Source organism: Hyla sarda, unplaced genomic scaffold (assembly GCF_029499605.1).
Source record: "Hyla sarda isolate aHylSar1 unplaced genomic scaffold, aHylSar1.hap1 scaffold_1980, whole genome shotgun sequence".
In the NCBI taxonomy this organism is placed as follows: domain Eukaryota; kingdom Metazoa; phylum Chordata; class Amphibia; order Anura; family Hylidae; genus Hyla; species Hyla sarda.
Window position 1 is genome coordinate 1 of NW_026608639.1, and position 25,123 is coordinate 25,123.

The following is a 25,123-nucleotide window of genomic DNA, read 5'->3' on the forward strand; positions in this document are numbered from 1 at the left end:
CTAACTATGTAACTATGTAACATAACATGGGGGGGGGTGGTCTCCTGGCTGTTCACACAGGTGTGTCATTGCTGTACATTGACCATGCATTGCTTCTGTGTATTGCAAAGGCAAAGACAAATGCTTCCAGCCATCCATTGCACTAATGGATTGGTCATCAGCTGGCTGTCTATGTCCCGCATCAATATAGACCAAAGTACAGAGGGTTAGGCTATGCTATTGTGCACCTACCTGATGCATCAGAAGGTGCGAGGCCCCTTGCTAAATTCTGTGCACAGACTTTGAGATCTATGCTTTAGACTGTATCTAAACCTGCTCCAACATGGACTGACATTCTGGCCTACTTTCAGCCGATGCGACTTGTCTGTCGCTGAACAGTCGCTTTTTATGTATTCAGCACCCTATGTATAATGTTGTAAAAATGCTCTAGAAGCTAAAGTCGCAGAAATGTCACACATATTTGGCCTGCAACTTTCATGTGCGACAAATTCAGACAGGAAAAATCAGTATAAATCCTTAGAAAATTATCCCCCAGTGTCTCCATCTGCTGGCGGTATTGAATAAGCATTGCTGCACTGATGGGGTATGCATTAGACGAAAAAAAAGAAGAAAAAGAAGAATAATACGCCCAGAAAAGAGGCGAAAAGGAGAAAAACGTAAAAAAACGTGAAAAAAAAGTAAGAGGAAGAGAAGGGAAAAAAAGGTGGAAATGGGTTTGAAAGTGATTTCGGCGAGAGAAATATATATATATATATATATATATATATATATATACGCGCACACACACACACATATATATAAACGTATTCTCCGTTGAGATATTGCAGCCGCTGCTGTGTCCAGGCCCAGGAGCCTTAGCACTGTGCTGTGATGTCACTCAATACCACTGACATCACTAGGTGTAAACAACATCTCTCTCTTTGCTGTGTATGTGACTATGGAGCTGTTTGGTGATGTCTGTCTATTACGGCCTTCATAGAAGCAACAGGAGATTGTTGCATCCATCTAGAACCCTCAGAACTACAGTGCTATGATGTCACTCACTTCCACAGGCCTTGCAGAGTGTAAACAACAACAACCCAGCTTTGTTGTGTATGTAACCATAGGGATTTGTGATGTCACCTAGAACCTTCACAGCAGCGACAGCTTTATGAGGAGCATCAGCACTGCTCTGCCTGAGCAGAACCATCACCGCCATAGGTTGTCACAATAACCCGGATTTAACCCACACAGGTAAGTCCAATGGGGTGCAGGCATGTCCTCTATGCTTACAGCTTCCCGTGGGTGTTGGTTTGATACCGTTTGGGGACAGCCAAGGAGGCATCTGCAGGCAACAAAGGTAGGTGTGTGCTTGTGTGTGTGTTTCCTATGCAGATCCTAAGCCCAGTGTCACATGCAAGTAGGAGGAGTAAGAAGGGTTCCTGGCAAATCCGGGTTATGGATTGCATTTAAAAAGGCCCCGTGGGAGTGCAATGGGCCCCTGTCTTGCTGCTTAGCAATAATGGTATGGGTTTAGGTTCTGCTGTGTGTACTGGTGGTTGACTGCCCCCCCAGCCCAGAGTGTGCATGGAAAATTGTCTGCCAGCCTCCCCTGACAGCAAGCAAGTGATAGTGCCCATGAAGGGGACCTTGTTGGGCCCGCCCCTTTCACGGTTATCGCTTCTCGGCCTTTTGGCTAAGATCAAGTGTAGTATCTGTTCTTATCAGTTTAATATCTGATACGTCCCCTATCTGGGGACCATATATTAAATGGATTTTTGAGAACGGGGGCCGATTTCGAAGCTTGCTTCCGTCGCCCTATGCATTGACCCGATATGGCAGTATCTTCGGGTACAGTGCACCACCCCCTTACAGGGTTTAAAAAGAAAGATTCCTACTTTCCATTGCTACCTGCTTGCTGGCTAGCCAGCTAGCCAGCCCTGTGGGCCTTGCTGCTGCTGCTGCAGCCAAAAAACAACAAGGTGGTGCTGCCGCTGCTTCTGCTGCTTCTGCTTCTGCTTGTGTCTGGCCGCTGTTGGAGCGTCCAGGCACAGGACTTTCTGCTGCTGCTGGACTAATTGGCCTCCTTAATTGGATCATTTGAGTAGCCAGCACACCTGTGCAGGTAGGGCATGACATGATAGGCAGCTGCCTTGATAGCGGGTGGGTGCTGAATGTTCCTAATTGATAAAATAAGATTAATGCTTATGAAGAAATATAAAAATCTCATCCCCTTCTCCCCAAATATCGCCCACCACCCCTACCCCTTAATTCCCTGGTTGAACTTGATGGACATATGTCTTTTTTCGGACCGTACCTAACTATGTAACTATGTAACATAACATGGGGGGGGGGGGGTCTCCTGGCTGTTCACACAGGTGTGTCATTGCTGTACATTGACCATTGCATTGCTTCTGTGGTATTGCAAAGGCAAAGACAAATGCTTCCAGCCATCCATTGCACTAATGGATTGGTCATCAGCTGGCTGTCTATGTCCCCGCATCAATATAGACCAAAGTACAGAGGGGTTAGGCTATGCTATTGTGCACCTACCTGATGCATCAGAAGGTGCGAGGCCCTTGCTAAATTCTGTGCACAGACTTTGAGATCTATGCTTTAGACTGTATCTAAACCTGCTCCAACATGGACTGACATTCTGGCCTACTTTCAGCCGATGCGACTTGTCTGTCGCTGAACAGTCGCTTTTTATGTATTCAGCACCTATGTATAATGTTGTAAAAATGCTCTAGAAGCTAAAGTCGCAGAAATGTCACACATATTTGGCCTGCAACTTTCTGTGCGACAAATTCAGACAGGAAAAATCAGTATAAATCCTTAGAAAATTATCCCCCAGTGTCTCCATCTGCTGGCGGTATTGAATAAGCATTGCTGCACTGATGGGGTATGCATTAGACGAAAAAAAAGAAGAAAAAGAAGAATAATACGCCCAGAAAAGAGGCGAAAAGGAGAAAAACGTAAAAAAACGTGAAAAAAAAGTAAGAGGAAGAGAAGGGAAAAAAAGGTGGAAATGGGTTTAAAAGTGATTTCGGCGGAGAAATATATATATATATATATATATATATATATATATATATACGCGCACACACACACATAGATATAAACGTATTCTCCGTTGAGATATTGCAGCCGCTGCTGTGTCCAGGCCCAGGAGCCTTAGCACTGTGCTGTGATGTCACTCAATACCACTGACATCACTAGGTGTAAACAACATCTCTCCTTTGCTGTGTATGTGACTATGGAGCTGTTTGGTGATGTCGTCTATTACGGCCTTCATAGAAGCAACAGGAGATTGTTGCATCCATCTAGAACCCTCAGAACTACAGTGCTATGATGTCACTCACTTCCACAGGCCTTGCAGAGTGTAAACAACAACAACCCAGCTTTGTTGTGTATGTAACCATAGGGATTTGTGATGTCACCTAGAACCTTCACAGCAGCAACAGCTTTATGAGGAGCATCAGCACTGCTCTGCCTGAGCAGAACCATCACCGCCATAGGTTGTCAAATAACCCGGATTTAACCCACACAGGTAAGTCCAATGGGGTGCAGGCATGTCCTCTATGCTTACAGCTTCCCGTGGGTGTTGGTTTGATACCGTTTGGGGACAGCCAAGGAGGCATCTGCAGGCAACAAAGGTAGGTGTGTGCTTGTGTGTGTGTTTCCTATGCAGATCCTAAGCCCAGTGTCACATGCAAGTAGGAGGAGTAAGAAGGGTTCCTGGCAAATCCGGGTTATGGATTGCATTTAAAAAGGCCCCGTGGGAGTGCAATGGGCCCCTGTCTTGCTGCTTAGCAATAATGGTATGGGTTTAGGTTCTGCTGTGTGTACTGGTGGTTGACTGCCCCCCAGCCCAGAGTGTGCATGGAAAATTGTCTGGCAGCCTCCCTGACAGCAAGCAGTGATAGTGCCCATGAAGGGGACCTTGTTGGGCCCGCCCCTTTCACGGTTATCGCTTCTCGGCCTTTTGGCTAAGATCAAGTGTAGTATCTGTTCTTATCAGTTTAATATCTGATACGTCCCCTATCTGGGGACCATATATTAAATGGATTTTTGAGAACGGGGGCCGATTTCGAAGCTTGCTTCCGTCGCCCTATGCATTGACCCGATATGGCAGTATCTTCGGGTACAGTGCACCACCCCCTTACAGGGTTAAAAAGAAAGATTCCTACTTTCATTGCTACCTGCTTGCTGGCTAGCCAGCTAGCCAGCCCTGTGGGCCTTGCTGCTGCTACTGCAGCCAAAAAACAAAAGGTGGTGCTGCCGCTGCTTCTGCTGCTTCTGCTTCTGCTTGTGTCTGGCCGCTGTTGGAGCGTCCAGGCACAGGACTTCTGCTGCTGCTGACTAAATGGCCTCCTTAATTGGATCATTTGAGTAGCCAGCACACCTGTGCAGGTAGGGCATGACATGATAGGCAGCTGCCTTGATAGCGGGTGGGTGCTGAATGTTCCTAATTGACAAAATAAGATTAATGCTTATGAAGAAATATAAAATCTCATCCCTTCCCCAATATCGCGCCACACCCCTACCCCTTAATTCCCTGGTTGAACTTGATGGACATATGTCTTTTTTCGACCGTACTAACTATGTAACTATGTAACATAACATGGGGGGGGGGTCTCTTGGCTGTTCACACAGGTGTGTCATTGCTGTACATTGACCATGCATTGCTTCTGTGGTATTGCAAAAGCAAAGACAAATGCTTCCAGCCATCCATTGCACTAATGGATTGGTCATCAGCTGGCTGTCTATGTCCCGCATCAATATAGACCAAAGTACAGAGGGTTAGGCTATGCTATTGTGCACCTACCTGATGCATCAGAAGGTGCGAGGCCCTTGCTAAATTCTGTGCACAGACTTTGAGATCTATGCTTTAGACTGTATCTAAACCTGCTCCAACATGGACTGACATTCTGGCCTACTTTCAGCCGATGCGACTTGTCTGTCGCTGAACAGTCGCTTTTTATGTATTCAGCACCTATGTATAATGTTGTAAAAATGCTCTAGAAGCTAAAGTCGCAGAAATGTCACACATATTTGGCCTGCAACTTTCTGTGCGACAAATTCAGACAGGAAAAATCAGTATAAATCCTTAGAAAATTATCCCCCAGTGTCTCCATCTGCTGGCGGTATTGAATAAGCATTGCTGCACTGATGGGGTATGCATTAGACGAAAAAAAAGAAGAAAAAGAAGAATAATACGCCCAGAAAAGAGGCGAAAAGGAGAAAAACTTAAAAAAACGTGAAAAAAAAGTAAGAGGAAGAGAAGGGAAAAAAAGGTGGAAATGGGTTTAAAAGTGATTTCGGCGGAGAAATATATATATATATATATATATATATATATATATATATATATACGCGCACACACACACATAGATATAAACGTATTCTCCGTTGAGATATTGCAGCCGCTGCTGTGTCCAGGCCCAGGAGCCTTAGCACTGTGCTGTGATGTCACTCAATACCACTGACATCACTAGGTGTAAACAACATCTCTCCTTTGCTGTGTATGTGACTATGGAGCTGTTTGGTGATGTCGTCTATTACGGCCTTCATAGAAGCAACAGGAGATTGTTGCATCCATCTAGAACCCTCAGAACTACAGTGCTATGATGTCACTCACTTCCACAGGCCTTGCAGAGTGTAAACAACAACAACCCAGCTTTGTTGTGTATGTAACCATAGGGATTTGTGATGTCACCTAGAACCTTCACAGCAGCGACAGCTTTATGAGGAGCATCAGCACTGCTCTGCCTGAGCAGAACCATCACCGCCATAGGTTGTCAAATAACCCGGATTTAACCCACACAGGTAAGTCCAATGGGGTGCAGGCATGTCCTCTATGCTTACAGCTTCCCGTGGGTGTTGGTTTGATACCGTTTGGGGACAGCCAAGGAGGCATCTGCAGGCAACAAAGGTAGGTGTGTGCTTGTGTGTGTGTTTCCTATGCAGATCCTAAGCCCAGTGTCACATGCAAGTAGGAGGAGTAAGAAGGGTTCCTGGCAAATCCGGGTTATGGATTGCATTTAAAAAGGCCCCGTGGGAGTGCAATGGGCCCCTGTCTTGCTGCTTAGCAATAATGGTATGGGTTTAGGTTCTGCTGTGTGTACTGGTGGTTGACTGCCCCCCAGCCCAGAGTGTGCATGGAAAATTGTCTGGCAGCCTCCCTGACAGCAAGCAGTGATAGTGCCCATGAAGGGGACCTTGTTGGGCCCGCCCCTTTCACGGTTATCGCTTCTCGGCCTTTTGGCTAAGATCAAGTGTAGTATCTGTTCTTATCAGTTTAATATCTGATACGTCCCCTATCTGGGGACCATATATTAAATGGATTTTTGAGAACGGGGGCCGATTTCGAAGCTTGCTTCCGTCGCCCTATGCATTGACCCGATATGGCAGTATCTTCGGGTACAGTGCACCACCCCCTTACAGGGTTAAAAAGAAAGATTCCTACTTTCATTGCTACCTGCTAGCCAGCTAGCCAGCCCTGTGGGCCTTGCTGCTGCTGCTGCAGCCAAAAAACAAAAGGTGGTGCTGCTGCTGCTTCTGCTGCTTCTGCTTCTGCTTGTGTCTGGCCGCTGTTGGAGCGTCCAGGCACAGGACTTCTGCTGCTGCTGACTAAATGGCCTCCTTAATTGGATCATTTGAGTAGCCAGCACACCTGTGCAGGTAGGGCATGACATGATAGGCAGCTGCCTTGATAGCGGGTGGGTGCTGAATGTTCCTAATTGACAAAATAAGATTAATGCTTATGAAGAAATATAAAATCTCATCCCTTCCCCAATATCGCGCCACACCCCTACCCCTTAATTCCCTGGTTGAACTTGATGGACATATGTCTTTTTTCGACCGTACTAACTATGTAACTATGTAACATAACATGGGGGGGGGGGGGTCTCCTGGCTGTTCACACAGGTGTGTCATTGCTGTACATTGACCATGCATTGCTTCTGTGGTATTGCAAAGGCAAAGACAAATGCTTCCAGCCATCCATTGCACTAATGGATTGGTCATCAGCTGGCTGTCTATGTCCCGCATCAATATAGACCAAAGTACAGAGGGTTAGGCTATGCTATTGTGCACCTACCTGATGCATCAGAAGGTGCGAGGCCCTTGCTAAATTCTGTGCACAGACTTTGAGATCTATGCTTTAGACTGTATCTAAACCTGCTCCAACATGGACTGACATTCTGGCCTACTTTCAGCCGATGCGACTTGTCTGTCGCTGAACAGTCGCTTTTTATGTATTCAGCACCTATGTATAATGTTGTAAAAATGCTCTAGAAGCTAAAGTCGCAGAAATGTCACACATATTTGGCCTGCAACTTTCTGTGCGGCAAATTCAGACAGGAAAAATCAGTATAAATCCTTAGAAAATTATCCCCCAGTGTCTCCATCTGCTGGCGGTATTGAATAAGCATTGCTGCACTGATGGGGTATGCATTAGACGAAAAAAAAGAAGAAAAAGAAGAATAATACGCCCAGAAAAGAGGCGAAAAGGAGAAAAACGTAAAAAAACGTGAAAAAAAAGTAAGAGGAAGAGAAGGGAAAAAAAGGTGGAAATGGGTTTAAAAGTGATTTCGGCGGAGAAATATATATATATATATATATATATATATATATATATATATATATATACGCGCACACACACACATAGATATAAACGTATTCTCCGTTGAGATATTGCAGCCGCTGCTGTGTCCAGGCCCAGGAGCCTTAGCACTGTGCTGTGATGTCACTCAATACCACTGACATCACTAGGTGTAAACAACATCTCTCCTTTGCTGTGTATGTGACTATGGAGCTGTTTGGTGATGTTGTCTATTATGGCCTTCATAGAAGCAACAGGAGATTGTTGCATCCATCTAGAACCCTCAGAACTACAGTGCTATGATGTCACTCACTTCCACAGGCCTTGCAGAGTGTAAACAACAACAACCCAGCTTTGTTGTGTATGTAACCATAGGGATTTGTGATGTCACCTAGAACCTTCACAGCAGCGACAGCTTTATGAGGAGCATCAGCACTGCTCTACCTGAGCAGAACCATCACCGCCATAGGTTGTCAAATAACCCGGATTTAACCCACACAGGTAAGTCCAATGGGGTGCAGGCATGTCCTCTATGCTTACAGCTTCCCGTGGGTGTTGGTTTGATACCGTTTGGGGACAGCCAAGGAGGCATCTGCAGGCAACAAAGGTAGGTGTGTGCTTGTGTGTGTGTTTCCTATGCAGATCCTAAGCCCAGTGTCACATGCAAGTAGGAGGAGTAAGAAGGGTTCCTGGCAAATCCGGGTTATGGATTGCATTTAAAAAGGCCCCGTGGGAGTGCAATGGGCCCCTGTCTTGCTGCTTAGCAATAATGGTATGGGTTTAGGCTCTGCTGTGTGTACTGGTGGTTGACTGCCCCCCAGCCCAGAGTGTGCATGGAAAATTGTCTGGCAGCCTCCCTGACAGCAAGCAGTGATAGTGCCCATGAAGGGGACCTTGTTGGGCCCGCCCCTTTCACGGTTATCGCTTCTCGGCCTTTTGGCTAAGAGCAAGTGTAGTATCTGTTCTTATCAGTTATCATACTTACCTGGCAGGGGAGATACCATGATCGCTACGGTCTGAAGAACTCCAAGCATTGTGGTAGAGATTTTGCGTAGTACGATTGCAGTACTTTTCGTTCTTATTAGAACCGCATTTCTCTAGAGCATACCACCTGAAGATCGTCTCCTGCCTGCCTCGGAACATCTGAAGAAGGAGAAGATCTTGAAGACTGCAGCTCCGGAAGAAGCCGACGAAGAACCTGGAAGAAGGGAATCGGCGGTGAATTCCGGAACAGCGGCGAAGAATCTTTTCGAAGAAACTCGCTGCCTCTGGAGAAGGATTTGCATAGCTCCTCCCACCGGGACCGGATCTGCATAGCTCCTCCCACCCGGGAAAGAAGACTTTGCGAAGCCTCTCTCCACAAGCAAGCAAGGAAGCGGAAAAGAGCCTGCTGGAAGAAGCCATGGCCTCAACCAGCAAGTCCACCCAGGAGGCTGCAGGGCAAGGCCTGGAGGTCCAGCCCCAACCACAGCAAGCTTCAACCTCCACCACGGCAAGGCAGAAGGGCGGCAGAATTCCTAACCTGGAAGCTCCAACCCTGGAGCCCTGGATGAGGCAGACTGTTGCCTTGAAGCTCAAGCCCGTGGACGGAAGGGTGCCGGACATGTCCCACGACGTGTTCTGCAAGAAGATGCTGGCGGATCAAGGCTTCCCCACGGCTGACACCCTGGGAATAGCAACCTTCTTTTCGGGAATCTTCTACATCACCTTTGCCACCATTGGGACCTGTAGAAGATACTGGGAGGTGGTGAAAGCGGCGAGTCCCGAATCCCCTTTCTCTCGCTTTGTGGGCAACTGCCTTATTCAAAGAGAGGAGAGGCGGGTGACGGTCTCAATGCGGAACCCACACACCCCAGGCACGGACATCTCGACCTTCCTGAAGCGCTTCTGCACCGTGGTGAGGGAGCCCACCCGCATCCTGAACTCACTCGGATACTGGACCTGCAAGTGGTCTGTGGTCGTCAGACTCAACAAGAACCCTGCTTCTCCAGACGGACTACAGCACCTGCCAACGACATTTTCCTTGGGCAACTCCACAGGACTTATCTTCTACCCGGACATGCCGCAGACCTGCAGGAGATGCGGCAAGATGGGCCACGAGGGCAAGGACTGTACGGAGGATGCCTGCAGGTATTGCCATGTGACAGGTCACACGACCAAGGACTGCCCCAAGAGCAAGACCTGCAACCTCTGCGGACTGGCAGCCCACAGCTACAAGGACTGCCCCCAGAGGGAGAGAACATGGGCATCTGTGGCAGCGAGAGCACCGAAGCCAGCCCCAGCTCCGGAGCCAACACCACGGATGGCCAAGCCGACCAAGGAGGGTAAGAAGGCGAAAGCCACCACCCCTGCCCCGTCCCGCCCCTCCCCTGCCCCTCCCGCCCCATCCCCTGCCCCTCCCGCCCCATCCCCTGCCCCATCCCGTCCCACCCCTGCCCCATCCCGTCCCACCCCTGCCCCTCCTGCCCCACCCCGTCCCACCCCTGCCCCTCCTACCCCATCCCGTCCCACCCCTGCCCCTCCTGCCCCATCCCGCCCCACCCCTGCCCCCCGTACCCCACCTCGGCCCACCCCTGCCCCGTCCTCCCCTGCCCGGCCCACCCCTGCCCCGTCCTCCCCTGCCCGGCCCACCCCTGCCCCGTCCTCCCCTGCCCGGGCACTCTCTCCTGCCCCCCGCCCCACCCAGCCTCCTTTCTCTCCTGGCCCAGCAGCACCTAACCCCCCTCCAGCTGCTGGTGCCCGCCCTTCGGAGGACTTTCCTGTGCTTCCTCCCCCAGGTACCATACAGAGGAAGAGGAAAGGAAGGGACAACGTATCAGAAGAGTCCCACAAAAGAAAGATAATCGAGACCTGCGAGACCCCTCAAGCTTCAGATGAGGAGGAGGAGATGGAGCAGTTCTGCGAGAGCCTTGAAGCTTCAGAAGGAGAGGAGGTGATGGAGCAGGCCCAAGTGGAGCAGGTCCAAGCAGAGCCAGTCCAAGCTCAATCTATGGAGGAGCTGCTGCAGGACCCAGAGGTCAAGAAAATCCTGGACACTCCGTCCAACACGGTCTACGACGAGTTCTTAGAAGGGCGCTACGAGAAGCCACACGAGCCGACAGGCGCCAGAGAAGAGGACCCGTCCGACCAGACTGGTAACTAGTATCAGAACTAACCTCTCTTTTTATTCCCATGGCTGATCTCAACATCTTCTGCATTAATGTGAGGAGTATTAGAGCTTGGTTTAGATTTCAGACTGTTCTTACGTTCTTAGATTCCCAGAGGTGTGATGTTTACATGTTGCAGGAATGTGCTTTGTCTGCTTCTAGGTCTTACAACCATCTGGCCAGGCGGTGGCCTCACGGCCCTTCCTACTGGTCTGGTGGGGGCGACAATAGGTCTGCGGGGGTGGCCATCCTGATCAGGGGAGGTAACTTTGCACTTGATTCCGTCCGGGAGCTCGTCTGTGGCAGACTTCTTGTCGCAGACGGTTCCTGGGCGGGTGAGCCCGTGCGGCTCATCAACGTGTATGCCTCCCCTGAGAGGGATGTCCGACTGGAGGTTCTCCAGGCCCTGCGGGCTGAACTCGCCACCACTAGGGCAGTAGTGTTGGGTGGTGACTTCAACTGCCCCATTGAGGTGGACGGGCGCAGTTCTGGCACATCCGCCAACCTGGACGCGACGTCTAAACTGCTGATTGAGATGGTGACGGAGGCATCCTTGCAGGACGTTGTCGGGTCCATCGGGAACGGCTCCGTAAACTATACGTGGAGCCGCCCCGATGGCTCGCTCCGTTCTCGGATAGACTTCATCTTCACTTCGAGAGCAGTCAGAAAGGTGTCGTACTCTATGGTCCCCTGCTTCTTCTCTGACCACAGGGCCATTCGATTCCGGGGGACTCTGGGCCATGGATTCCCACCTGGCCCGGGCTCCTGGAAGTTGAATTGTGCCCTGTTGGAGCAGAGGGAGGTCATGGAGGAACTTAGGGATGCGTACCTTGTATGGCGAAATGACAAATGTCTGTTCAAGTGCATCAGCGATTGGTGGGAATATGTTAAAGTCGAATTCCGTTGTTTCTTTCAGGCAAAAGGCAGACAACAGGCGTGTGCGAAGAAGTGGGACTTGAGGAAACTGCAGCGCGAGCTGCGGTCCCTGCAGGACCTGCTCCAGTGTGGCTGGGACGTCAGGGAGGAGCTGGAGGAGACCAAAAAGAGCTTGAAAAGGCACTTTGAGGAGGAATCCAAGCGAATCGTCTTTCGTTCCAAGGTGGAGAACCTGGAGAAGGGTGAGAAATGTAACTCTTTCTTTTTCAGGAAGCTCCATGCCGGCCACACGCCCCTGACTGAGCTACGAGATGAGACCGGACACATGAGGAGCGGCAAGGAGGAAGTGATGGGGGTCGTCCACGACTTCTACAGCAACCTCTACGCCCCCAAGTCATCCGACCCCGAAGCCGCCGAGAGGTTCCTGTCAGGTGTCACTAACGTTGTTGATCCCGCAGGTGCGGCGGCTATGGACGATCCCTTGACGGTGGGGGAGCTGCTCTCTGCCGCTAAATCCTTTAAGCCCGGCAAGACCCCGGGCAGTGACGGTCTCCCGGCCGAGCTCTACGTAGCGCTGGGTGACCTGATCTGTCCGGACCTGTTGGAGGTGTACGAGGAGATGGTGGTGGGGGGCAGAATGCCTCCGTCGTTGAGGGAAGGGATGATCACGATCTTGTATAAGCGGAAGGGGGAGAGATGTGACCTGAAAAACTGGCGTCCCATCTCTCTCCTGAACGTGGACTACAAGATCCTCGCCAAGGTGCTGGCCAACAGGCTGAAACCTGTCATGGGGCAGATCGTCCATCCGGACCAGACCTGCAGCATTCCTGGCCGCAGGATTGCCGACAGCCTTGCCCTTGTGAGAGACACGGTCCATTACATCCAGGACCGCGGGGGCCGCGCCGCCCTGGTCAGCTTAGATCAGGAGAAGGCGTTCGACCGTGTCTCCCACGCATTCATGGACAGGGTTTTGCGCAGGCTGGGTCTGGGGAAGATGTTTTGCTCTTTTGTTAACGTTATGTATTTTGACATTTACAGCACGGTGTTGGTGAACGGCTGGAAGACTGACCCCTTTCCTATTCTTTCAGGGGTTAGACAAGGCTGCCCTCTTTCACCTCTCCTTTTTGTTTGTGTTATAGAGCTCTTCGCTGAGACTATCCGGCAGAATGGAGAGATCAGAGGGATCACCGCACCAGGACCAGATCGCCACGAGGTCAAGTGCTCGCTCTACATGGACGACGTGACCGTCTTCTGCGCTGACCAGCGTTCGGTGACTGCACTCGTCCAGACCTGCGAGGACTTCGGCAAAGCTTCGGGGGCAAAAGTCAACTGCGGGAAGTCGGAGGCCATGCTCTTCGGGGAGTGGCACCTGGCTTCTTCCGCCCCCTTCCCCTTTGCCGTTAAGCCGGACTTCATTCAAATTCTGGGAGTCTGGTTCGGGAAGGAAGGAGCGGCCCTTAAGTCTTGGCAAGACCGACTAGGAAGGATAAACTCGAAGATCGGACTGTGGAGCTCCAGAAAGCTCACGATGGAAGGCAAGGCACTTGTCCTGCGGAGTGAAGTTTTGCCTGTGCTCCAATATACCGCACAGGCCTGGCCTCCCCATACCACCGTTTGCAAGGCCATCACCCGGACAGTGTTTGGCTTCGTCTGGGGCAAAATGGACAGAGTCAAGAGGACCGTGATGTACAAGGAACCCCGCAAGGGTGGGAAGGGAATACCCGACATCCCCGCTCTGCTGAGGGCCTCCTTTGTATGTGTCACGGTGCAGCGGACTCTTGTTGAAAAGACTGGCTCAGCGGGCAGGTCCATGTCTCGCTTGCTTCTCATGCCCCTCTGGAGACAGCTGGGCTGGGACAAGTGGGACAGCTCCATCCCTTACAACTGGAACACTCCCTGGTTCTATGGGGATGTTGTCCGGTTTGTGAGGGAGCACCAGCTGGAAGGACTGAAACCAGACCTATGGAAGCCGAAGACAATCCACAAGCTCATCCGAGCTAAGGACTTGACCGAGCTGGTTCCGGGACTCCCCGCAGCCACTGCAGAGACAGTTTGGAACAATGTGGCCTCAAAGCGGCTTACCAATGGACACAAGGACTTGTCGTGGATGGCCGTCATGGGAGGTCTCTCTCTCAGGTCATTCATGCATGCCCGCAACCTGTGCAAGACCCGGTACTGCCCCCGTTGCCCCTACGTGGAGGAAACATCTTTCCAGGTGTTTTGGCAGTGCCCCTTTGCACAGGGTCTGTTGGACGCCCTAGAACATGAACTCAGAGACTCAGTGCCCAGGAGCTGCCTATCGTACCATTCGGTGCTTTACGGCCTGTTCCCTGGGACCCACGACGTGGAGGCCATCCAGGAGGCCTGGCGCCTTATGAACTGTTTTAAGGACGCAGTGTGGCTTGCCAGGAACCGCCTCGTGATCAACAGGGAAAACATGTCCGTCCGGGACTGCCGCAGGTTCATCAAGAACCTGCTTAGAGACTATTCCATCTTGGACAGCTCGGCCGTTGATGAGGAAGAAGAGGAGTGAAGACCCCTCTCCTTCTCCCATGTCTCCCTGAAGATACAGCCCAACAGTTTGGCCCTGTGATCCGCCCCCTCCCTACCCCCACATAGTCGCCCACACCCCTACCCCGATCACAGATTGTATTATTTGGTTTTTGTTTGATCTCTTGTGCCTTATATTGCAGGATTGAGCTGAATGTTAGAGTAGCATGGTGTGCGGTGTATAGCTTAGGGAACCTTTGCTGTGTATTGTACTATCATGCTTTGTGTGACTGTAATTTATTGTACGACTTGTAATGACTGAACGGAAAATAAAGCTCTTTCAATCAAAAAATCTGTTCTTATCAGTTTAATATCTGATACGTCCCCTATCTGGGGACCATATATTAAATGGATTTTTGAGAACGGGGGCCGATTTCGAAGCTTGCTTCCGTCGCCCTATGCATTGACCCGATATGGCAGTATCTTCGGGTACAGTGCACCACCCCCTTACAGGGTTAAAAAGAAAGATTCCTACTTTCATTGCTACCTGCTTGCTGGCTAGCCAGCTAGCCAGCCCTGTGGGCCTTGCTGCTGCTGCTGCAGCCAAAAAACAAAAGGTGGTGCTGCTGCTGCTTCTGCTGCTTCTGCTTCTGCTTGTGTCTGGCCGCTGTTGGAGCGTCCAGGCACAGGACTTCTGCTGCTGCTGACTAAATGGCCTCCTTAATTGGATCATTTGAGTAGCCAGCACACCTGTGCAGGTAGGGCATGACATGATAGGCAGCTGCCTTGATAGCGGGTGGGTGCTGAATGTTCCTAATTGACAAAATAAGATTAATGCTTATGAAGAAATATAAAATCTCATCCCTTCCCCAATATCGCGCCACACCCCTACCCCTTAATTCCCTGGTTGAACTTGATGGACATATGTCTTTTTTCGACCGTACTAACTATGTAACTATGTAACATAACATGGGGGGGGGGGGGGGGGTCTCCTGGCTGTTCACACAGGTGTGTCATTGCTGTACATTGACCATGCATTGCTTCTGTGGTATTGCAAAGGCAAAGACAAATGCTTCCAGCCATCCATTGCACTAATGGATTGGTCATCAGCTGGCTGTCTATGTCCCGCATCAATATAGACCAAAGTACAGAGGGTTAGGCTATGCTATTGTGCACCTACCTGATGCATCAGAAGGTGCGAGGCCCTTGCTAAATTCTGTGCACAGACTTTGAGATCTATGCTTTAGACTGTATCTAAACCTGCTCCAACATGGACTGACATTCTGGCCTACTTTCAGCCGATGCGACTTGTCTGTCGCTGAACAGTCGCTTTTTATGTATTCAGCACCTATGTATAATGTTGTAAAAATGCTCTAGAAGCTAAAGTCGCAGAAATGTCACACATATTTGGCCTGCAACTTTCTGTGCGACAAATTCAGACAGGAAAAATCAGTATAAATCCTTAGAAAATTATCCCCCAGTGTCTCCATCTGCTGGCGGTATTGAATAAGCATTGCTGCACTGATGGGGTATGCATTAGACGAAAAAAAAGAAGAAAAAGAAGAATAATACGCCCAGAAAAGAGGCGAAAAGGAGAAAAACGTAAAAAAACGTGAAAAAAAAGTAAGAGGAAGAGAAGGGAAAAAAAGGTGGAAATGGGTTTAAAAGTGATTTCGGCGGAGAAATATATATATATATATATATATATATATATATATATATATATATACGCGCACACACACACATAGATATAAACGTATTCTCCGTTGAGATATTGCAGCCGCTGCTGTGTCCAGGCCCAGGAGCCTTAGCACTGTGCTGTGATGTCACTCAATACCACTGACATCACTAGGTGTAAACAACATCTCTCCTTTGCTGTGTATGTGACTATGGAGCTGTTTGGTGATGTCGTCTATTACGGCCTTCATAGAAGCAACAGGAGATTGTTGCATCCATCTAGAACCCTCAGAACTACAGTGCTATGATGTCACTCACTTCCACAGGCCTTGCAGAGTGTAAACAACAACAACCCAGCTTTGTTGTGTATGTAACCATAGGGATTTGTGATGTCACCTAGAACCTTCACAGCAGCGACAGCTTTATGAGGAGCATCAGCACTGCTCTGCCTGAGCAGAACCATCACCGCCATAGGTTGTCAAATAACCCGGATTTAACCCACACAGGTAAGTCCAATGGGGTGCAGGCATGTCCTCTATGCTTACAGCTTCCCGTGGGTGTTGGTTTGATACCGTTTGGGGACAGCCAAGGAGGCATCTGCAGGCAACAAAGGTAGGTGTGTGCTTGTGTGTGTGTTTCCTATGCAGATCCTAAGCCCAGTGTCACATGCAAGTAGGAGGAGTAAGAAGGGTTCCTGGCAAATCCGGGTTATGGATTGCATTTAAAAAGGCCCCGTGGGAGTGCAATGGGCCCCTGTCTTGCTGCTTAGCAATAATGGTATGGGTTTAGGTTCTGCTGTGTGTACTGGTGGTTGACTGCCCCCCAGCCCAGAGTGTGCATGGAAAATTGTCTGGCAGCCTCCCTGACAGCAAGCAGTGATAGTGCCCATGAAGGGGACCTTGTTGGGCCCGCCCCTTTCACGGTTATCGCTTCTCGGCCTTTTGGCTAAGATCAAGTGTAGTATCTGTTCTTATCAGTTTAATATCTGATACGTCCCCTATCTGGGGACCATATATTAAATGGATTTTTGAGAACGGGGGCCGATTTCGAAGCTTGCTTCCGTCGCCCTATGCATTGACCCGATATGGCAGTATCTTCGGGTACAGTGCACCACCCCCTTACAGGGTTAAAAAGAAAGATTCCTACTTTCATTGCTACCTGCTTGCTGGCTAGCCAGCTAGCCAGCCCTGTGGGCCTTGCTGCTGCTGCTGCAGCCAAAAAACAAAAGGTGGTGCTGCTGCTGCTTCTGCTGCTTCTGCTTCTGCTTGTGTCTGGCCGCTGTTGGAGCGTCCAGGCACAGGACTTCTGCTGCTGCTGACTAAATGGCCTCCTTAATTGGATCATTTGAGTAGCCAGCACACCTGTGCAGGTAGGGCATGACATGATAGGCAGCTGCCTTGATAGCGGGTGGGTGCTGAATGTTCCTAATTGACAAAATAAGATTAATGCTTATGAAGAAATATAAAATCTCATCCCTTCCCCAATATCGCGCCACACCCCTACCCCTTAATTCCCTGGTTGAACTTGATGGACATATGTCTTTTTTCGACCGTACTAACTATGTAACTATGTAACATAACATGGGGGGGGGGGGGGGGGGGGGGGGTCTCCTGGCTGTTCACACAGGTGTGTCATTGCTGTACATTGACCATGCATTGCTTCTGTGGTATTGCAAAGGCAAAGACAAATGCTTCCAGCCATCCATTGCACTAATGGATTGGTCATCAGCTGGCTGTCTATGTCCCGCATCAATATAGACCAAAGTACAGAGGGTTAGGCTATGCTATTGTGCACCTACCTGATGCATCAGAAGGTGCGAGGCCCTTGCTAAATTCTGTGCACAGACTTTGAGATCTATACTTTAGACTGTATCTAAACCTGCTCCAACATGGACTGACATTCTGGCCTACTTTCAGCCGATGCGACTTGTCTGTCGCTGAACAGTCGCTTTTTATGTATTCAGCACCTATGTATAATGTTGTAAAAATGCTCTAGAAGCTAAAGTCGCAGAAATGTCACACATATTTGGCCTGCAACTTTCTGTGCGACAAATTCAGACAGGAAAAATCAGTATAAATCCTTAGAAAATTATCCCCCAGTGTCTCCATCTGCTGGCGGTATTGAATAAGCATTGCTGCACTGATGGGGTATGCATTAGACGAAAAAAAAGAAGAAAAAGAAGAATAATACGCCCAGAAAAGAGGCGAAAAGGAGAAAAACATAAAAAACGTGAAAAAAAAGTAAGAGGAAGAGAAGGGAAAAAAAGGTGGAAATGGGTTTAAAAGTGATTTCGGCGGAGAAATATATATATATATATATATATATATATATATATATATATATATACGCGCACACACACACATAGATATAAACGTATTCTCCGTTGAGATATTGCAGCCGCTGCTGTGTCCAGGCCCAGGAGCCTTAGCACTGTGCTGTGATGTCACTCAATACCACTGACATCACTAGGTGTAAACAACATCTCTCCTTTGCTGTGTATGTGACTATGGAGCTGTTTGGTGATGTCGTCTATTACGGCCTTCATAGAAGCAAGAGGAGATTGTTGCATCCATCTAGAACCCTCAGAACTACAGTGCTATGATGTCACTCACTTCCACAGGCCTTGCAGAGTGTAAACAACAACAACCCAGCTTTGTTGTGTATGTAACCATAGGGATTTGTGATGTCACCTAGAACCTTCACAGCAGCGACAGCTTTATGAGGAGCATCAGCACTGCTCTGCCTGAGCAGAACCATCACCGCCATAGGTTGTCAAATAACCCGGATTTAACCCACACAGGTAAGTCCAATGGGGTGCAGGCATGTCCTCTATGCTTACAGCTTCCCGTGGGTGTTGGTTTGATACCGTTTGGGGACAGCCAAGGAGGCATCTGCAGGCAACAAAGGTAGGTGTGTGCTTGTGTGTGTGTTTCCTATGCAGATCCTAAGCCCAGTGTCACATGCAAGCAGGAGGAGTAAGAAGGGTTCCTGGCAAATCCGGGTTATGGATTGCATTTAAAAAGGCCCCGTGGGAGTGCAATGGGCCCCTGTCTTGCTGCTTAGCAATAATGGTATGGGTTTAGGTTCTGCTGTGTGTACTGGTGGTTGACTGCCCCCCAGCCCAGAGTGTGCATGGAAAATTTTCTGGCAGCCTCCTTGACAGCAAGCAGTGATAGTGCCCATGAAGGGGACCTTGTTGGGCCCGCCCCTTTCACGGTTATCGCTTCTCGGCCTTTTGGCTAAGATCAAGTGTAGTATCTGTTCTTATCAGTTTAATATCTGATACGTCCCCTATCTGGGGACCATATATTAAATGGATTTTTGAGAACGGGGGCCGATTTCGAAGCTTGCTTCCGTCGCCCTATGCATTGACCCGATATGGCAGTATCTTCGGGTACAGTGCACCACCCCCTTACAGGGTTAAAAAGAAAGATTCCTACTTTCATTGCTACCTGCTTGCTGGCTAGCCAGCTAGCCAGCCCTGTGGGCCTTGCTGCTGCTGCTGCTGCTTCTGCTGCTTCTGCTTCTGCTTGTGTCTGGCCGCTGTTGGAGCGTCCAGGCACAGGACTTCTGCTGCTGCTGACTAAATGGCCTCCTTAATTGGATCATTTGAGTAGCCAGCACACCTGTGCAGGTAGGGCATGACATGATAGGCAGCTGCCTTGATAGCGGGTGGGTGCTGAATGTTCCTAATTGACAAAATAAGATTAATGCTTATGAAGAAATATAAAATCTCATCCCTTCCCCAATATCGCGCCACACCCCTACCCCTTAATTCCCTGGTTGAACTTGATGGACATATGTCTTTTTTCGACCGTACTAACTATGTAACTATGTAACATAACATGGGGGGGGGGGTCTCCTGGCTGTTCACACAGGTGTGTCATTGCTGTACATTGACCATGCATTGCTTCTGTGGTATTGCAAAGGCAAAGACAAATGCTTCCAGCCATCCATTGCACTAATGGATTGGTCATCAGCTGGCTGTCTATGTCCCGCATCAATATAGACCAAAGTACAGAGGGTTAGGCTATGCTATTGTGCACCTACCTGATGCATCAGAAGGTGCGAGGCCCTTGCTAAATTCTGTGCACAGACTTTGAGATCTATGCTTTAAACTGTATCTAAACCTGCTCCAACATGAACTGACATTCTGGCCTACTTTCAGCCGATGCGACTTGTCTGTCGCTGAACAGTCGCTTTTTATGTATTCAGCACCTATGTATAATGTTGTAAAAATGCTCTAGAAGCTAAAGTCGCAGAAATGTCACACATATTTGGCCTGCAACTTTCTGTGCGACAAATTCAGACAGGAAAAATCAGTATAAATCCTTAGAAAATTATCCCCCAGTGTCTCCATCTGCTGGCGGTATTGAATAAGCATTGCTGCACTGATGGGGTATGCATTAGACGAAAAAAAAGAAGAAAAAGAAGAATAATACGCCCAGAAAAGAGGCGAAAAGGAGAAAAACGTAAAAAAACGTGAAAAAAAAGTAAGAGGAAGAGAAGGGAAAAAAAGGTGGAAATGGGTTTAAAAGTGATTTCGGCGGAGAAATATATATATATATATATATATATATATATATATATATATATATATATATATACGCGCACACACACACATAGATATAAACGTATTCTCCGTTGAGATATTGCAGCCGCTGCTGTGTCCAGGCCCAGGAGCCTTAGCACTGTGCTGTGATGTCACTCAATACCACTGACATCACTAGGTGTAAACAACATCTCTCCTTTGCTGTGTATGTGACTATGGAGCTGTTTGGTGATGTCGTCTATTACGGCCTTCATAGAAGCAACAGGAGATTGTTGCATCCATCTAGAACCCTCAGAACTACAGTGCTATGATGTCACTCACTTCCACAGGCCTTGCAGAGTGTAAACAACAACAACCCAGCTTTGTTGTGTATGTAACCATAGGGATTTGTGATGTCACCTAGAACCTTCACAGCAGCGACAGCTTTATGAGGAGCATCAGCACTGCTCTGCCTGAGCAGAACCATCACCGCCATAGGTTGTCAAATAACCCGGATTTAACCCACACAGGTAAGTCCAATGGGGTGCAGGCATGTCCTCTATGCTTACAGCTTCCCGTGGGTGTTGGTTTGATACCGTTTGGGGACAGCCAAGGAGGCATCTGCAGGCAACAAAGGTAGGTGTGTGCTTGTGTGTGTGTTTCCTATGCAGATCCTAAGCCCAGTGTCACATGCAAGTAGGAGGAGTAAGAAGGGTTCCTGGCAAATCCGGGTTATGGATTGCATTTAAAAAGGCCCCGTGGGAGTGCAATGGGCCCCTGTCTTGCTGCTTAGCAATAATGGTATGGGTTTAGGTTCTGCTGTGTGTACTGGTGGTTGACTGCCCCCCAGCCCAGAGTGTGCATGGAAAATTGTCTGGCAGCCTCCCTGACAGCAAGCAGTGATAGTGCCCATGAAGGGGACCTTGTTGGGCCCGCCCCTTTCACGGTTATCGCTTCTCGGCCTTTTGGCTAAGATCAAGTGTAGTATCTGTTCTTATCAGTTTAATATCTGATACGTCCCCTATCTGGGGACCATATATTAAATGGATTTTTGAGAACGGGGGCCGATTTCGAAGCTTGCTTCCGTCGCCCTATGCATTGACCCGATATGGCAGTATCTTCGGGTACAGTGCACCACCCCCTTACAGGGTTAAAAAGAAAGATTCCTACTTTCATTGCTACCTGCTTGCTGGCTAGCCAGCTAGCCAGCCCTGTGGGCCTTGCTGCTGCTGCTGCAGCCAAAAAACAAAAGGTGGTGCTGCTGCTGCTTCTGCTGCTTCTGCTTGTGTCTGGCCGCTGTTGGAGCGTCCAGGCACAGGACTTCTGCTGCTGCTGACTAAATGGCCTCCTTAATTGGATCATTTGAGTAGCCAGCACACCTGTGCAGGTAGGGCATGACATGATAGGCAGCTGCCTTGATAGCGGGTGGGTGCTGAATGTTCCTAATTGACAAAATAAGATTCATGCTTATGAAGAAATATAAAATCTCATCCCTTCCCCAATATCGCGCCAAACCCCTACCCCTTAATTCCCTGGTTGAACTTGATGGACATATGTCTTTTTTCGACCGTACTAACTATGTAACTATGTAACATAACATGGGGGGGGGGGGGGTCTCCTGGCTGTTCACACAGGTGTGTCATTGCTGTACATTGACCATGCATTGCTTCTGTGGTATTGCAAAGGCAAAGACAAATGCTTCCAGCCATCCATTGCACTAATGGATTGGTCATCAGCTGGCTGTCTATGTCCCGCATCAATATAGACCAAAGTACAGAGGGTTAGGCTATGCTATTGTGCACCTACCTGATGCATCAGAAGGTGCGAGGCCCTTGCTAAATTCTGTGCACAGACTTTGAGATCTATACTTTAGACTGTATCTAAACCTGCTCCAACATGGACTGACATTCTGGCCTACTTTCAGCCGATGCGACTTGTCTGTCGCTGAACAGTCGCTTTTTATGTATTCAGCACCTATGTATAATGTTGTAAAAATGCTTTAGAAGCTAAAGTCGCAGAAATGTCACACATATTTGGCCTGCAACTTTCTGTGCGACAAATTCAGACAGGAAAAATCAGTATAAATCCTTAGAAAATTATCCCCCAGTGTCTCCATCTGCTGGCGGTATTGAATAAGCATTGCTGCACTGATGGGGTATGCATTAGACGAAAAAAAAGAAGAAAAAGAAGAATAATACGCCCAGAAAAGAGGCGAAAAGGAGAAAAACATAAAAAAACGTGAAAAAAAAGTAAGAGGAAGAGAAGGGAAAAAAAGGTGGAAATGGGTTTAAAAGTGATTTCGGCGGAGAAATATATATATATATATATATATATATATATATATATATATATATATATACGCGCACACACACACATAGATATAAACGTATTCTCCGTTGAGATATTGCAGCCGCTGCTGTGTCCAGGCCCAGGAGCCTTAGCACTGTGCTGTGATGTCACTCAATACCACTGACATCACTAGGTGTAAACAACATCTCTCCTTTGCTGTGTATGTGACTATGGAGCTGTTTGGTGATGTCGTCTATTACGGCCTTCATAGAAGCAAGAGGAGATTGTTGCATCCATCTAGAACCCTCAGAACTACAGTGCTATGATGTCACTCACTTCCACAGGCCTTGCAGAGTGTAAACAACAACAACCCAGCTTTGTTGTGTATGTAACCATAGGGATTTGTGATGTCACCTAGAACCTTCACAGCAGCGACAGCTTTATGAGGAGCATCAGCACTGCTCTGCCTGAGCAGAACCATCACCGCCATAGGTTGTCAAATAACCCGGATTTAACCCACACAGGTAAGTCCAATGGGGTGCAGGCATGTCCTCTATGCTTACAGCTTCCCGTGGGTGTTGGTTTGATACCGTTTGGGGACAGCCAAGGAGGCATCTGCAGGCAACAAAGGTAGGTGTGTGCTTGTGTGTGTGTTTCCTATGCAGATCCTAAGCCCAGTGTCACATGCAAGCAGGAGGAGTAAGAAGGGTTCCTGGCAAATCCGGGTTATGGATTGCATTTAAAAAGGCCCCGTGGGAGTGCAATGGGCCCCTGTCTTGCTGCTTAGCAATAATGGTATGGGTTTAGGTTCTGCTGTGTGTACTGGTGGTTGACTGCCCCCCAGCCCAGAGTGTGCATGGAAAATTTTCTGGCAGCCTCCTTGACAGCAAGCAGTGATAGTGCCCATGAAGGGGACCTTGTTGGGCCCGCCCCTTTCACGGTTATCGCTTCTCGGCCTTTTGGCTAAGATCAAGTGTAGTATCTGTTCTTATCAGTTTAATATCTGATACGTCCCCTATCTGGGGACCATATATTAAATGGATTTTTGAGAACGGGGGCCGATTTCGAAGCTTGCTTCCGTCGCCCTATGCATTGACCCGATATGGCAGTATCTTCGGGTACAGTGCACCACCCCCTTACAGGGTTAAAAAGAAAGATTCCTACTTTCATTGCTACCTGCTTGCTGGCTAGCCAGCTAGCCAGCCCTGTGGGCCTTGCTGCTGCTGCTGCTGCTTCTGCTGCTTCTGCTTCTGCTTGTGTCTGGCCGCTGTTGGAGCGTCCAGGCACAGGACTTCTGCTGCTGCTGACTAAATGGCCTCCTTAATTGGATCATTTGAGTAGCCAGCACACCTGTGCAGGTAGGGCATGACATGATAGGCAGCTGCCTTGATAGCGGGTGGGTGCTGAATGTTCCTAATTGACAAAATAAGATTAATGCTTATGAAGAAATATAAAATCTCATCCCTTCCCCAATATCGCGCCACACCCCTACCCCTTAATTCCCTGGTTGAACTTGATGGACATATGTCTTTTTTCGACCGTACTAACTATGTAACTATGTAACATAACATGGGGGGGGGGGGGGTCTCCTGGCTGTTCACACAGGTGTGTCATTGCTGTACATTGACCATGCATTGCTTCTGTGGTATTGCAAAGGCAAAGACAAATGCTTCCAGCCATCCATTGCACTAATGGATTGGTCATCAGCTGGCTGTCTATGTCCCGCATCAATATAGACCAAAGTACAGAGGGTTAGGCTATGCTATTGTGCACCTACCTGATGCATCAGAAGGTGCGAGGCCCTTGCTAAATTCTGTGCACAGACTTTGAGATCTATGCTTTAGACTGTATCTAAACCTGCTCCAACATGGACTGACATTCTGGCCTACTTTCAGCCGATGCGACTTGTCTGTCGCTGAACAGTCGCTTTTTATGTATTCAGCACCTATGTATAATGTTGTAAAAATGCTCTAGAAGCTAAAGTCGCAGAAATGTCACACATATTTGGCCTGCAACTTTCTGTGCGACAAATTCAGACAGGAAAAATCAGTATAAATCCTTAGAAAATTATCCCCCAGTGTCTCCATCTGCTGGCGGTATTGAATAAGCATTGCTGCACTGATGGGGTATGCATTAGACGAAAAAAAAGAAGAAAAAGAAGAATAATACGCCCAGAAAAGAGGCGAAAAGGAGAAAAACGTAAAAAAACGTGAAAAAAAAGTAAGAGGAAGAGAAGGGAAAAAAAGGTGGAAATGGGTTTAAAAGTGATTTCGGCGGAGAAATATATATATATATATATATATATATATATATATATATATATATATACGCGCACACACACACATAGATATAAACGTATTCTCCGTTGAGATATTGCAGCCGCTGCTGTGTCCAGGCCCAGGAGCCTTAGCACTGTGCTGTGATGTCACTCAATACCACTGACATCACTAGGTGTAAACAACATCTCTCCTTTGCTGTGTATGTGACTATGGAGCTGTTTGGTGATGTCGTCTATTACGGCCTTCATAG

At 48.5% G+C, this 25,123-nt stretch overlaps 7 non-coding genes and 2 pseudogenes across 7 annotated transcripts; all 9 read left to right on the forward strand.

Annotated features, from left to right (window-relative positions):
* The first annotated feature begins 1,655 nt into the window (after positions 1–1,655).
* LOC130317228 (U2 spliceosomal RNA) lies at positions 1,656–1,846 on the forward strand. The gene has a single exon (XR_008864392.1). It is a non-coding gene; the product is annotated as a U2 spliceosomal RNA (small nuclear RNA).
* Positions 1,847–3,948: 2,102 nt separating this feature from the next.
* Positions 3,949–4,139, forward strand: LOC130317237 (U2 spliceosomal RNA). Its single transcript, XR_008864396.1, has one exon. It is a non-coding gene; the product is annotated as a U2 spliceosomal RNA (small nuclear RNA).
* Positions 4,140–6,227: 2,088 nt separating this feature from the next.
* LOC130317238 (U2 spliceosomal RNA) lies at positions 6,228–6,418 on the forward strand. The gene has a single exon (XR_008864397.1). It is a non-coding gene; the product is annotated as a U2 spliceosomal RNA (small nuclear RNA).
* Positions 6,419–8,505: 2,087 nt separating this feature from the next.
* On the forward strand, positions 8,506–8,678 carry LOC130317234 (U2 spliceosomal RNA; annotated as a pseudogene).
* Positions 8,679–14,428: 5,750 nt separating this feature from the next.
* On the forward strand, positions 14,429–14,602 carry LOC130317230 (U2 spliceosomal RNA; annotated as a pseudogene).
* Positions 14,603–16,699: 2,097 nt separating this feature from the next.
* LOC130317239 (U2 spliceosomal RNA) lies at positions 16,700–16,890 on the forward strand. The gene has a single exon (XR_008864398.1). It is a non-coding gene; the product is annotated as a U2 spliceosomal RNA (small nuclear RNA).
* Positions 16,891–18,993: 2,103 nt separating this feature from the next.
* On the forward strand, positions 18,994–19,184 carry LOC130317217 (U2 spliceosomal RNA). The gene has a single exon (XR_008864382.1). It is a non-coding gene; the product is annotated as a U2 spliceosomal RNA (small nuclear RNA).
* Positions 19,185–21,254: 2,070 nt separating this feature from the next.
* On the forward strand, positions 21,255–21,445 carry LOC130317218 (U2 spliceosomal RNA). Its single transcript, XR_008864383.1, has one exon. It is a non-coding gene; the product is annotated as a U2 spliceosomal RNA (small nuclear RNA).
* Positions 21,446–23,537: 2,092 nt separating this feature from the next.
* Positions 23,538–23,728, forward strand: LOC130317219 (U2 spliceosomal RNA). The gene has a single exon (XR_008864384.1). It is a non-coding gene; the product is annotated as a U2 spliceosomal RNA (small nuclear RNA).
* The last annotated feature ends 1,395 nt before the right edge of the window (positions 23,729–25,123 follow it).